The sequence below is a fragment of the Pseudoliparis swirei genome, chromosome 15, assembly GCF_029220125.1.
Source record: "Pseudoliparis swirei isolate HS2019 ecotype Mariana Trench chromosome 15, NWPU_hadal_v1, whole genome shotgun sequence".
Taxonomy (NCBI): Eukaryota; Metazoa; Chordata; class Actinopteri; order Perciformes; family Liparidae; genus Pseudoliparis; species Pseudoliparis swirei.
In genome coordinates this window covers 14,988,497-15,002,169 of record NC_079402.1, presented here as the reverse complement: position 1 = coordinate 15,002,169, position 13,673 = coordinate 14,988,497, and the positions used below count along the sequence as shown (strand labels likewise).

The following is a 13,673-nucleotide window of genomic DNA, read 5'->3' as shown; positions in this document are numbered from 1 at the left end:
TACGTGTTGCGTTAACAGTCCTCTGCCCGCCGTCTCGTGCGCCACAGAGCTCCGACACCGGCTTGCGCGCATCGGGATGGACCAAAGAAAGTCACTAGCCCCCCTCCCCCCTCAACAATCCTTCTCGGCTCGCGCGACTCTCACTAGCCCCCCCCCCCCCCGTCGGTCGATCGCCTTGACTTGGTCACATAATAAGCAGCTCGCATGCTGAAGAAGTGTGAGCACCCCTGATGTAGATGATCAAATAACATGTTGTGCAGTGACATCATTAACATTAGGTCTTTGCAGGCTATGGCATCAGTGAGGCCCCGGAGGGCCAAGGTAAAGCCTAAAGCCGAAGCAGCATATTATTCTTCCTGGTCTTTAGATAAGGATGGATTTGATGTCAAACATATTAATGCATTGAAAGGTGAGTTGCCAAAGTATTTGTTTACTTGTCTTTAAAACAGGTCTATTTTTAATTATTGTTTTAACTTCATCCCTTTTCCGAACTCATCTTGTCTTTGTTAAGTCGAGGAGTGTTCAGCTGCCAACCATTTCGAAAAGACGACTTCCTAATTGAATACAGAGGGGAAGTTATAACGAAACATCAACATGAAAACAGACTTAAAATCTACAATGATGCAGAAGCAGTTTTCATGTTTTCTTTTCGTTATAATGGACAACAGTTATGGTATGTGTCCTTTCTAAATTTGTCATTCACCTAGTGATAGAAACTCAGCTATTTCTTACTCACTACATGTTTGGAATAGTTATTGTAGGAAGTTAACACTTAGATTAATATCCCTGTCGCATGCCTTAATTGCTAGTGTTTGGTATCAATACTGTTACAGTTTGTTATCACCGTTGTGTCTTTGTCATTTCAGTGTTGATGCTGCCAAAGAGGACGACTCCCTTGGGAGACTTGTCAATGACAACCATTTAAACCCAAATTGCAAAATGAAAGCAATGAGTGTGAATGGAAAACCACATCTTTGTCTCTTTGCCATAAAAGACATCAGTCGGGCGACGAGATAATGTACGACTATGGAGATTCATATTGGCCATGGAGATGCAAGGTATTTACAAATTCAACCTCACCACTGCTATTCTGTGTAATTTTACAATATCGTGTAACACTGTTTTCACAGCAAAGTCAAGCAATACCATGTGGAGTAGTTTTTCCAATATGGTCGTGTCCTTTTTGGTCACATTACTTACGAATACGATTGTTGTTGCTGAACACCAATTCATGTTATTCCAAATGACTGGTCATTGTTAGATGATGATCTGTTACGATCTTGCATCACCTTCAAGAACAGCCTCTGTGTGCAAACTGAATGTTTAGTGATTCAACTTTGTCACTTTTCCCTACAAGAGTGGCTCTCAATGAAATATATTTAGAAATATTTGTCTTTTATGGCTCTCCCAGTCAAAAAGACTGACCCCTGCACTAGAAGGACAGGGTTTTATATTCAGAAGTATAGATACACAGGTCCTGTGTACACCTGTATTGAACAGGTAGAGACACTAGGACTGTTGTGTATTCAGAAGTATAGATACACAGGTCCTGTGTATACCTGTATCAGGGCTCTCAAGTGTCACGCATTCCCGCCACACATCGTATTTCTCACGTTGAAAAAAACTCTCGGCTATTTAATGTTTTAATGTGCCGCAGCGCGCCAACATGAGCTGGCCGCGCTGCCCTCACCGTGGAGGAATCAAGCGCTCCCCTGGAGTTCTGCTGTGAGGAGCCACTTATCAGCCAATCAGAAAAAGAAATGGGCTCCACAATAGCCAATCAGAATAAAAACGTACCTTGTATCTGGGTAAGATTTAATCCAGCATCCAATGAAAATAAAGCATCCTGGAATTGCGCGCGACTGATATCCGAAAGTTTCATTCTGCGGGGGGGGGGGGGGGGGGTGATGATGATGATTGATATGTCACTCACAAAACTTGAGAGCCCTGCTGTATTGAACAGGTGTGCCCAGCCCTAACTCTGGGTAAATACTATTTGGGTTTTACTGTTCTCTTCTGAATGCTTGGATGAATTCTCAAACTTAAGTTGTTCACTCACAATATCATACCTGTATTTTCATTCCTTCAATAGATGCATGTCTTGTTAATCCAGAACACCCTTGGTGTGCAAAATGTTATGTTTAGTGATTCATCTTTGTCCATCTTTGCCCTTTTAGATTCCTACTGAGACGGATCCTCATGCTGGTGTGACATCCGAGTCCCCCTTTGACAACATCCAGCAGGTACATTAATTACCACTGTTTTTTAAAAATCACAAGTCTGTGGTTTATATTGATAAGTATAGATACACATATCCTGTGTATACCTGTATTGAACAGGTAGAGACACTAGAAGGACTCTTGTGTATTCATGAGTATAGATACACATATCCTGTGTACACCTGTATTGAACAGGTGGAGACACTAGAAGGACTCTTGTGTATTCATAAGTATAGATACACATATCCTGTGTACACCTGTATTGAACAGGTGGAGACACTAGAAGGACTCTTGTGTATTCATAAGTATAGATACACATATCCTGTGTACACCTGTATTGGAGACACTAGGACTGTTTTACATTCAGAAGTATGGATTCACATATCCTATGAACACCTGTATTGAACAGGTGTTCCCAGCTAACTCTGGGTAAATACTATTTGGGTTTTACTGTTCTCTTCTGAATGCTTGGATGAATTCTCAAACTTAAGTTGTTCACTCACAATATCATACCTGTATTTTCATTCCTTCAATAGATGCATGTCTTGTTAATCCAGAACACCCTTGGTGTGCAAAATGTTATGTTTAGTGATTCATCTTTGTCCATCTTCCCCCTTTTAGATTCCTACTGAGACGGATCCTCATGCTGGTGTGACATCCGAGTCCCCCTTTGACAACATCCAGCAGGTACATTAATTACCACTGTTTTTTTTAAATCACAAGTCTGTGGTTTATATTGATAAGTATAGATACACATATCCTGTGTATACCTGTATTTAACAGGTAGAGACACTAGAAGGACTCTTGTGTATTCATAAGTATAGATACACATATCCTGTGTACACCTGTATTTAACAGGTAGAGACACTAGAACAGGGGTGGCCAACAACGGCTTCATGAAGCAGCATGCGGCTCTTTGCCTGGTGTCATGCGGCTCTTACGTTCATATCTAAGTTTGTGTTTTTGTGTATGTGCGTGGCCGCTTGAGTTCAATCAATATTTTTTTTCGTCAAGCGCATCGTGAGATGAAAAAACGCAAAGTTTCCCAGTAGGGTCTTCAAAAACGTGGGGCCAAACGGGAAAGACCACATCCGAATGTCGGGCCGTTCTACGGTGGGTTAGCGAATGAAAGTGTCCGAAAATCAAACACTGCCTTACGCGCATGAACGCCGCATTATGGGCAGCTGGATGTCCCGCACTATGGCTAAAGTAGTTTACGGTGGCGCTTTCTCCAGCCGCCCTCAATTCAGCGGACACGGTAAGAGCAGCGCTATGGAGAACCGCATCCATGTCGAACACTCTCTTGGCTAAAGTGGTTTATTGGTGGGCGTTTGATTACTCCAGCCCCCATAATGCGGCATTCATGGCGCAAGTGCACCGTTCGATTTTGACACCTGTTCTGATTGACACCATGTGAAGGAATTGCTTAGTGGCAACAACGGAATTAAGCCAGATTTGAAGAGGATTGTTCAAGGCAAGGAATCCCTATGCATGACATAAAAAAAAAAAGCTATTTATAATATTATCTATTTTTGTTTGTGGACTTGGTTGAACTGAGATAATGTGTGTTTGTGTGTGTGTGTGTGAGACAGTGTAAATGTTCATTGTTGAACATGACAGATGGTGTGTGACATTTACAACAAATCTGGCTGATACCTGTATTTAACAGGTGGAGACACTAGAAGGACTCTTGTGTATTCATAAGTATAGATACACATATCCTGTGTATACCTGTATTGAACAGGTAGAGACACTAGAAGGACTCTTGTGTATTCATAAGTATAGATACACATATCCTGTGTATACCTGTATTGAACAGGTAGAGACACTAGAAGGACTCTTGTGTATTCATAAGTATAGATACACATATCCTGTGTACACCTGTATTGAACAGGTGGAGACACTAGAAGGACTCTTGTGTATTCATAAGTATAGATACACATATCCTGTGTACACCTGTATTGGAGACACTAGGACTGTTTTACATTCAGAAGTATGGATTCACATATCATATGAACACCTGTATTGAACAGGTGTTCCCAGCTAACTCTGGGTAAATACTATTTGGGTTTTACTGTTCTCTTCTGAATGCTTGGATGAATTCTCAAACTTAAGTTGTTCACTCACAATATCATACCTGTATTTTCATTCCTTCAATAGATGCATGTCTTGTTAATCCAGAACACCCTTGGTGTGCAAAATGTTATGTTTAGTGATTCATCTTTGTCCATCTTCCCTTTTAGATTCCTACTGAGACGGATCCTCATGCTGGTGTGACATCCGAGTCCCCCTTTGACAACATCCAGCAGGTACATTAATTACCACTGTTTTTTTTAAATCACAAGTCTGTGGTTTATATTGATAAGTATAGATACACATATCCTGTGTATACCTGTATTGAACAGGTAGAGACACTAGAAGGACTCTTGTGTATTCATAAGTATAGATACACATATCCTGTGTACACCTGTATTGAACAGGTGGAGACACTAGAAGGACTCTTGTGTATTCATAAGTACAGATACACATATCCTGTGTACACCTGTATTGGAGACACTAGGACTGTTTTACATTCAGAAGTATGGATTCACATATCCTATGAACACCTGTATTGAACAGGTGTTCCCAGCCCTAACTCTGGGTAAATACTATTTGGGTTTTACTGTTCTCTTCTGAATGCTTGGATGAATTCTCAAACTTAAGTTGTTCACTCACAATATCATACCTGTATTTTCATTCCTTCAATAGATGCATGTCTTGTTAATCCAGAACACCCTTGGTGTGCAAAATGTTATGTTTAGTGATTCATCTTTGTCCATCTTCTACCTTTTAGATTCCTACTGAGACGGATCCTCATGCTGGTGTGACATCCGAGTCCCCCTTTGACAACATCCAGCAGGTACATTAATTGCCACTGTTTTTTAAAAATCACAAGTCTGTGGTTTATATTGATAAGTATAGATACACATATCCTGTGTATACCTGTATTGAACAGGTAGAGACACTAGAAGGACTCTTGTGTATTTATAAGTATAGATACACATATCCTGTGTACACCTGTATTGAACAGGTGGAGACACTAGAAGGACTCTTGTGTATTCATAAGTATAGATACACATATCCTGTGTACACCTGTATTGAACAGGTGGAGACACTAGAAGGACTGTTGTAGAGAAACACATGTCCTGTGTAAAACTGTATTGAACAGGTAGAGACACTAGAAGGACTGTTGTAGAGATACACAGGTCCTGTGTAAAACTGTATTGAACAGGTAGAGACACTAGAAGGACTGTTGTAGAGAAACACATGTCCTGTGTAAAACTGTATTGAACAGGTGGAGACACTAGAAGGACTGTTGTATACATACACATGTCCTGTGTAAAACTGTATTGAACAGGTAGAGACACTAGAAGGACTGTTGTATACATACACATGTCCTGTGTACAACTGTATTGAACAGGTAGAGACACTAGAAGGACTGTTGTAGAGATACACAGGTCCTGTGTAAAACTGTATTGAACAGGTGGAGACACTAGAAGGACTGTTGTATACATACACAGGTCCTGTGTAAAACTGTATTGAACAGGTGGAGACACTAGAAGGACTGTTGTAGAGATACACAGGTCCTGTGTAAAACTGTATTGAACAGGTAGAGACACTAGAAGGACTGTTGTAGAGATACACAGGTCCTGTGTAAAACTGTATTGAACAGGTGGAGACACTAGAAGGACTGTTGTATACATACACAGGTCCTGTGTACACCTGTATTGAACAGGTGGAGACACTAGAAGGACTGTGGTTTGTAATCAGAAGTGTTGATAGTTTTTTCAGTATAGGACCCCAAATTATTCAAACTTGAAAAATATTTATATATGTATAACTATCTTGAACTCTTCTGTGTTTGGAACTCTATTTTATTGTATGTATTATTTTTATCGCCATTAGGTGAGATGAATTCTCCGTCACAGACATAACAGTTGTGACGTCTGACTGTCACACAGACAACATTAATAAGGCAAGTTGTCAACAATTGAATTACATTTTTTCCCCATTTGAATGCCCATCCAAACCAAGAACTAAGATGGTACTAAGTATCACGCCGTACCTATATTAATAGCATTAGTTGGAAGCAGAATTTGGTTGAAACTTTGAGGGTAATCGGTCATAAATGAAAATGTCTTGTCGGTGTGAAGCCCTCTTGGACCACCTTGTGTCCCATTGAACAGCCATTTAGCAGCTAGATGGGTGCACACACTTATGTCTGTTTTCAAGTAGATCGAGAATGCTGTCTGTTATGCATAATAACGATGTTTTTTATTGGTTTCACAACATGGGACACCATGTCACTTATTCATAATATTCCATGACTTCATCATTTGAGGCAGACTGAGTTTTAAAGGTTAATAAAAATAAATGACAACCATGGCCAATGGTATTAAGCCATAATGGTCTAGATATAACAATTTAAATGAAATGGGATCATGTCAAAGAAGTGCTATCTTGTTATATGATATTGCAGAGAATGCATCAAGCTACACATTGAATCATCACTAGGAAAGATACACGGCGCTACTTTGCATGCTTCACAGTGCACCACACATTATATTGCCTCTCATGAAACTAATATTTAATTTTGTTGACTACCTAAACCTTTTAGTTAACGTATGTATGTATATATCTGTCACATCAACTATATTGAGCTTTATTTTACATTCTGCAGAGATGAAGAGAAGCAGGCGACCTGTTGAGGAACCTCCAGGCACCTCAGATGGTGAGACCCAGCATGCAGCTGTCCACTAGCATGCTCACAGCGTGTTTGTTTGATGCATCTAGGCTAAGCAATGTTACTGTTTCTTGTACTGTGTTCCTAATAACAGTTTTATTTTCCCAGATATTGACTCCGCCGAAGAAGGCACATCTAAAGGTATGACGGGAATAGTTTTTAACCATCAATTCTCTTTTGATGCTAGTCAATAGCAGCACTATGTTTCCTTTTTAAGTGTAAAGTTCAATGTTTCTTTTTAATTATGTACAGCTATACTGGACATGTATCAGTAAAAAAAAAAGATTATTAAACTTCTTGTTCACCAATTGTGCATTGTTCTGTCTTTATGTATCAGCTTTTTCAAGGTCTTGCTGGATATAGATAAGTAGTATTATCACAAAAATAGTCTGTTTTATATCAGTGACACACCAGTTTTAGCAAATGGTCTTTCTATAATTTATATTTTTACAATGAACAGTGCTGCATGTGTACTGCAAGAAAGGACATTGAAGTGTAATCACTCATTCATGTGCTTGTGTGTACATGAACAAGTAAGCAAAGGGACAAATTGACTAAAACAGACATCACAATACAGGAAACCCCTCGGTGCAGGGTATTAAAATAAGGTTGTACATTTGAATGAAAATGACAAATAGGTTGCAAACTTGAAACGGGCAATAACTCTATGACAAGCACACTACTAGGCTACTAATACTCTAGATACTGTCTGTCAATCCACAGTCCTCCTGTAGCAGGTGTGTTCTTTTAATACACAGCCCTTCACTTGTGTGTTTGTGTGTAGCCATGTCCCATTTGATCACCTTTGACCCTTTAATGCACCTCAGTGACGTGTGTGTGTGTGTATAGCTACTGTCCTGACAAATAATGTTAGTCCTGACTATGTACATGTGTGTCATGGGTGGGGCTTATTCACTTCATTATCGACTGTCCTCCTAATGATGCAAGGTTTCAGGTGTTGTGTTTTTTTAGTTATGTTTTGTGTATTCAAGATTTTAAGTGAGATTTGTGTTGTACGGCTAAAAATAAAAATTTTGATACTAGACACATCTTTGTGACACAAGTGGAAAGGGGTGTCCTTCTAATGCTGCAAAAAAACGTGTTTGGGGAGCAGTGTCCTTTCAGTTAACATAGACGTGTGTATGTGTGTGTGTGTGTGTGTGTGTGTGTATGAATGGGAGAATGACAGGAAAATTGTAAAGCCTTTTAATGTAGCCGTTCAAGTAAATTAAGTAATGCAGATACTTACTGGGCAGCACGGTGGCTCAGTGGTTAGCACTGTCGCCTCACAGCATGAAGTCCCTGGGTTAAAATCCCGGTCGTCCCGGTCGTTCCAGGTCCTTTCTGTGTGGAGTTTGCATGTTCTCCTCGTGTCTGCGTAGGTTTACTCCGGGTCCTCCGGTTTCCCCCACCATCATAAAGACATGCACCGCAGCCTCACCCTGGTTCGTATGGATGTGAATGAATGTTGGTGGTGGTCGGAGGGGCCGTAGGCGCTGATTGGCTGCCACGCTTCCGTCAGTCTGCCCCAGGGCAGCTGTGGCTACTGATGTAGCTTACCACCACCGGTATGACTGTGTGTGTGTATGACTACTGGACTCTGGACTGTAAAGCGACTTCAAGTGTCTAGAGAAGCGCTATATAAAATAAATGTTTATTATTACTGGTAGCTGGTTAGCTAATTTAATTAAATGGCTGCAAAATAACTGCCCTGCTGTTTCTGTGTCCAGAGGCTTGCTGTTTTACATGTTCTAAATTGACCTATCAACTTAACCTTTTTCTACCTGCACCGTTAACTAGCTGTTTGCAAACCACACAGTGAATGTGCGGAGTGCAGAACAATGTGTCGGGAAGTCCACTGCGCAGCTGGCTTTTGGGTCTACAATATAAATGTCTGCTGCAAGTGTTTTTCAAAACCCCAGTACTGCTGCTTCTGTAAATGTGCACAGTAGATAAAGGCATATATGGCAATACTTCATGCATATCTAAATATAGGCTGGCATTTTGAAGCTGAATGTATTTTAGTTGTGTTTTTTTACCGTTATTCATTATAAAGAGGAAGGCTGATCTCAAATGTCTCCACTCACCTGTAGGAGTATTTTAAGGGTGAGAGTATTTCTCCTCATTGGATTATCCGTCCGTAACCTAAATGTGCACATATTTAGCATTTAAAGATGTGCTTGCTTATACTAATGAATTCCTTTTTTTTCCTTTGTGTAGGTATGCCATGCAGCACAAGTATCCCAGGCAAACAGGTCACCTCTGCAGGGTCCGAAGCACAAAGAGGTCTTTGCTGCCAATGTGTCAATGCAAGCACAGAGCACAGGGAATGTAGATGAGGAAGCACATACATCTTTAATGACTGAGATTATCGTCTGACGTGACACTGGCAGATTAACCCAGTATCTAAATGTGATGCTACACCCCAACAGAAGACTTTGCAATTCGTTGGCACGTGAAGCAATTTATTTAAGTCTTAGGTAATTAAAGTGTTTTATCTTTGTGACATTTATAATGTCCATCCCCTTCTTGGTAAAGGGCAGGAGGACTGATTAGTCCCATTAAATCTATAGTTTGTGATGCTGTTGAAATCCTCAACGATGAAGTAGATGTGAAATATTGAAGAGTTAATAAAATATTATATCATCAGGAAAAATAAATACCTGCATTTTTATTTGCTGAATAATTTTGACATCTTTACCTGCAAAGATGAAACTGGTAGAACAAAGCACATTCCTCATTCTACCAAAAGTTGACAGCCAGAGCCGATTTAATTGTACAGACCTTTAAAAGATATTTAACAGGTTAGTCAATGTATTGTGTAATTACACCAGTGTTAGCCGGCTGAACAATGACTGGAGCGACAAACACATAAAGACAACACACAAAGCTCCATAGACACAGACCCGCCTGTTTTCATGTGTCCTGTTATCAAGTCCAGCAGTAATACATATCTAGGGTTTTGTGTGACATACTTTGTTGAAAGCTAATGTTAACACTCTCAAAAGCAGTGAAACCCCACTAACACTCAACAACGTCACTACCCATGAGTCTCAGCTGCGGCATGTGAGCCTCGTGCACATGCATTGAATCAGTAACTCACTTCCAAAGCTCATTTCTCTTTTGGAAGAAAATCTCACATTTCACATGTTAGAAATCCTGTCATAAATGTTCATTTGTATTTTGTAAGTTGTTGTCTTCTTGGTGTCTGTGTGGGTGATCTTGTTTGCTCCCACTTTGAAAAGATGTACCTGTTATGGCAAACTCTAAATTGCCTAAGGGAGCAAAGGGCTGTGATTGTCCGTCTATGTGTGTTAGAGTGTAACAGAGTGACCGTTTAGCCTAGCACATGCTGCTGAGATGGCAGTTCAGAAAATGGAAACGTGTGCAACTAAAATGTATATGCAAATGATATATAAATTTAAACCTTTCATTGCTGATGCTGTATGATCAAATACTATTTGAAAAAACTTGTAATTATCTTTAAACTCTTGTTATTTCATGCTAAATGAATGCATCTGACGATCTTGGTGAAGTAGATAATTAAACAGCATGAACAGTAAGAAGTGTCAGTCCACTTATCTCCTCAATAGAAGCAGCCAGTCTGGTAAATACTCTTGCCAACATGAAAGCATGAATAGCCTTCTTACAGCTGAATGGAGTGACTGGCCATGCTGGACAAATACCCAGAAAGACCAGTCTATGTACACAATGTCTTTTATCCGTAGCCCAGCAACTGATCGTGTATCTGCCACACCAGATGCAACATTTCAAGACAGACCAAGTGACCAAGACTTTCCATATTTCGTTCGGCGCGAGTTGAAGCTAGTCTGCTGAACTAAGAAATTGAAATTAACATAAATATCTGTACTTACCGGACTGTCTATTTATTAATATTCCACAATGCAATCCTAAATTAGATAAAGATAGAACCTGTTTGAGACCGTTCTAATTTAGATGCATTTGATCATCATGAGTTGCACTGAGGGAGAAGCCATTCTTCTAGGCGTCCACAAGAAAACATCAAAACTGTATTCACGAACCAAAAGAAACATTTTAGCTCTCATGAACTAAAAATAACAAAAAGAACAATCTGATTTTAAAAAGTGCTGAATTTAGCATACACACAAATGTAAAATGCTGTTTTTCAGCAAAGAGCTCTTTGGAGAAAATATACACTGGCATAAAGCCAAATTTATCGTCACTAAACATGTCAAAGTACTGACATTATGTCAACATTGACTCATGTCACAACTGGGTTGTGAAATATGGAGTGAATAAATCCCCAAAATTTCTATAGCAACTATAATGTATCATGTCAATATTTGACCAGCTGCCAAACCAACTCGGGGTGGTCACTAGAGCTGCACTTCTTGAGCTGCCTTTTTGCTGAATCTGTTTTATGGAGAATGCTAGCTATTGCAAATGTGTAATGGCTCAACACAAATCTGTTTTCTACATCCAATATATTCAGATAAGTGTAATGTCGAAGCAACATTTCCTGTTTTGTCAGTACACATTACTTATATCAGTTCACTCCATAGACAGGATTAAACAGACAAACTAGTGGAATGCAAAAAAACAACAACAAAAAGGTCAAGTTTATTCTCCACATTCATGTGGTAGATGTTGAAAGCACTCCGAATACATGTTTGGTCCACTTTCGCCGGGATTAAGGTTCTGCATTAAACATACAGGCATTTCGGCTGAGAAAAGCACCTGGTAAGCTTCGAGGAAAACATCTCCTAAGCCTGGGTGCTGCTGGGATAAACAGGTAAAAGCCATTCACAGACACGCTCCAAACACAGCATCACAGGCACATCGGAAATAGTCCAGCTGAACAGGAGAGGATTCTGCCACCAAGCCAAGTACTCTGTAGAGAATAGGGGTGGTATGAATAGCTTGGAAACTTCCCTAATCTCCCTGTCATAGATCCAATCCAAGCTTTTGAGAAGGAGGCATAGCGCTCATTCCTCGTGAGGCGGATGTGCGCTGTGATGGCACAGCTATTGTTCGGTGCAGACATATGTACCATACAGTATATAGATAATGGACAAGACCAAACGCTGGTAGAATGTATTGAAATATTGCAGAGTTCAATTCAGCATTATGTATTGTCGTTATGCATGCTAACGAGGCGATACAACTTCTCGGTTGCCATACATACAAAAACAGAACTGTCATCAACAATGTCCCCAGCGAACCGTGTTAAAGGTTATCTGAGGAGATTGTGACAGAGCTGCAAAAAAACGTACGCTAACCCCTAACACAGGCCACTGCTCCTTAATTACTAAGGATGGGTTAATGATGAGAATAATTTCCCCACTGTGGGTATAATAAAGGATTCATTAAATAAACCTTGTATATAAATACAGCGATGAGCAAATGGTGCATAAATGATCACTACTGAGCATATTTCTTGTCATTTCCACATCACCTCATTTGATCTTGAACAGGTACACCAGACATTTTTAATACATATACATTTGATAAATCGCAACTTGTGTGATCAAAATACCCCAAAAATAAAATGTTGAACTCGAATTGAAAACATATCCAGACGTTAAATACGTAACAAATGAGAATAAATAAATGCATTCATGCAGTTTACAGGTTCTTATTTATTTCAGGATACATGGATCTTTTTTTCATTTTAAAATAGACTGGAGTATCTGACGGGTAATGTATCAAAAGAAACACGATACAGAGATTGTTAGAATCAAATATAATAATCTTCCTCTAAGCATGTAATGCGCTCCTCTCAGGTTCAAGGTTCAGTCGTGCTATTGTTATTATGGGTACTGGCATTCAATGCTTGGCTTCATTGATGGTGTACTTTTTGTAATGACAAAGGTCGCTCCTATACTGTATATATCTGTCCAGATGAAAGACAAAGCATTCTTCCCCGAACAGAAACATATATGTGCCAAGAGCTTTTGCGAATCACATTTCCTCAAATGGATAACTAAGACGGTACATAATCAAAGAAAAAAAACATTAATAATTTTAATTTCTCACCTAAAATGTAATTTAGTTTAAATGCAGTTCTTGCCCACTTCTATTTTAAAAGGTTATTATATAAAACATAGGGTGGAGTATCACAAATTGACTCCACTTATTTAATATAGAACGCCTCTTTATCGTGTTGTAAACTTATTGTGTTTTGATTCATTTCAAATTGCTTGCTTTGCTTCAGTAGAGTGTGAAATGCATTCCTTTTTGTACTTTTTCAATTTCTGCCATTGTGAGCGAGGGGAGAGAGTACGGGGCGGGCAGAGAATATGAACACATGGATGTCTGGTGCAATTAAGAAGCTGAAGTATTGGAACAGGCAGTGCTTTCACCAACTATAATTCATCAAACATGGTCTTAATTAAATTGTTTACACAGATGTGTGCAAGCTGGTTCCTCCAACAGTCATTCCATTATAACGACGCACTATTATTACCGGACTCCAAAGAAAAGTTGCTCACTGCACTCTTCAGGGCACAATGGAATGGAGGAATACATTCACGAGATTAGCTAATCCAACTAGTGAGTTGTTATGACGCTGCTCATGTTGATCCCATAAATGTATATTATTTATGAGCGAGATTGAAATACAGAATACAGTTGCTGGCTCTCCATATGTAGGAAGACTTGTGTGATTTGAATGGGTATTTTTCAAGGAT

At 39.6% G+C, this 13,673-nt stretch overlaps 2 long non-coding RNA genes across 2 annotated transcripts; both read left to right on the top strand.

The window, feature by feature from the left end:
• The first annotated feature begins 632 nt into the window (after nucleotides 1–632).
• On the top strand, nucleotides 633–2,908 carry LOC130205421 (uncharacterized). The gene is made up of 4 exons (XR_008833914.1): nucleotides 633–673; nucleotides 867–1,058; nucleotides 2,178–2,243; nucleotides 2,841–2,908. It is a non-coding gene; the product is annotated as an uncharacterized LOC130205421 (long non-coding RNA).
• Nucleotides 2,909–6,899: 3,991 nt separating this feature from the next.
• On the top strand, nucleotides 6,900–7,311 carry LOC130205422 (uncharacterized). The gene is made up of 2 exons (XR_008833915.1): nucleotides 6,900–6,990; nucleotides 7,111–7,311. It is a non-coding gene; the product is annotated as an uncharacterized LOC130205422 (long non-coding RNA).
• The last annotated feature ends 6,362 nt before the right edge of the window (nucleotides 7,312–13,673 follow it).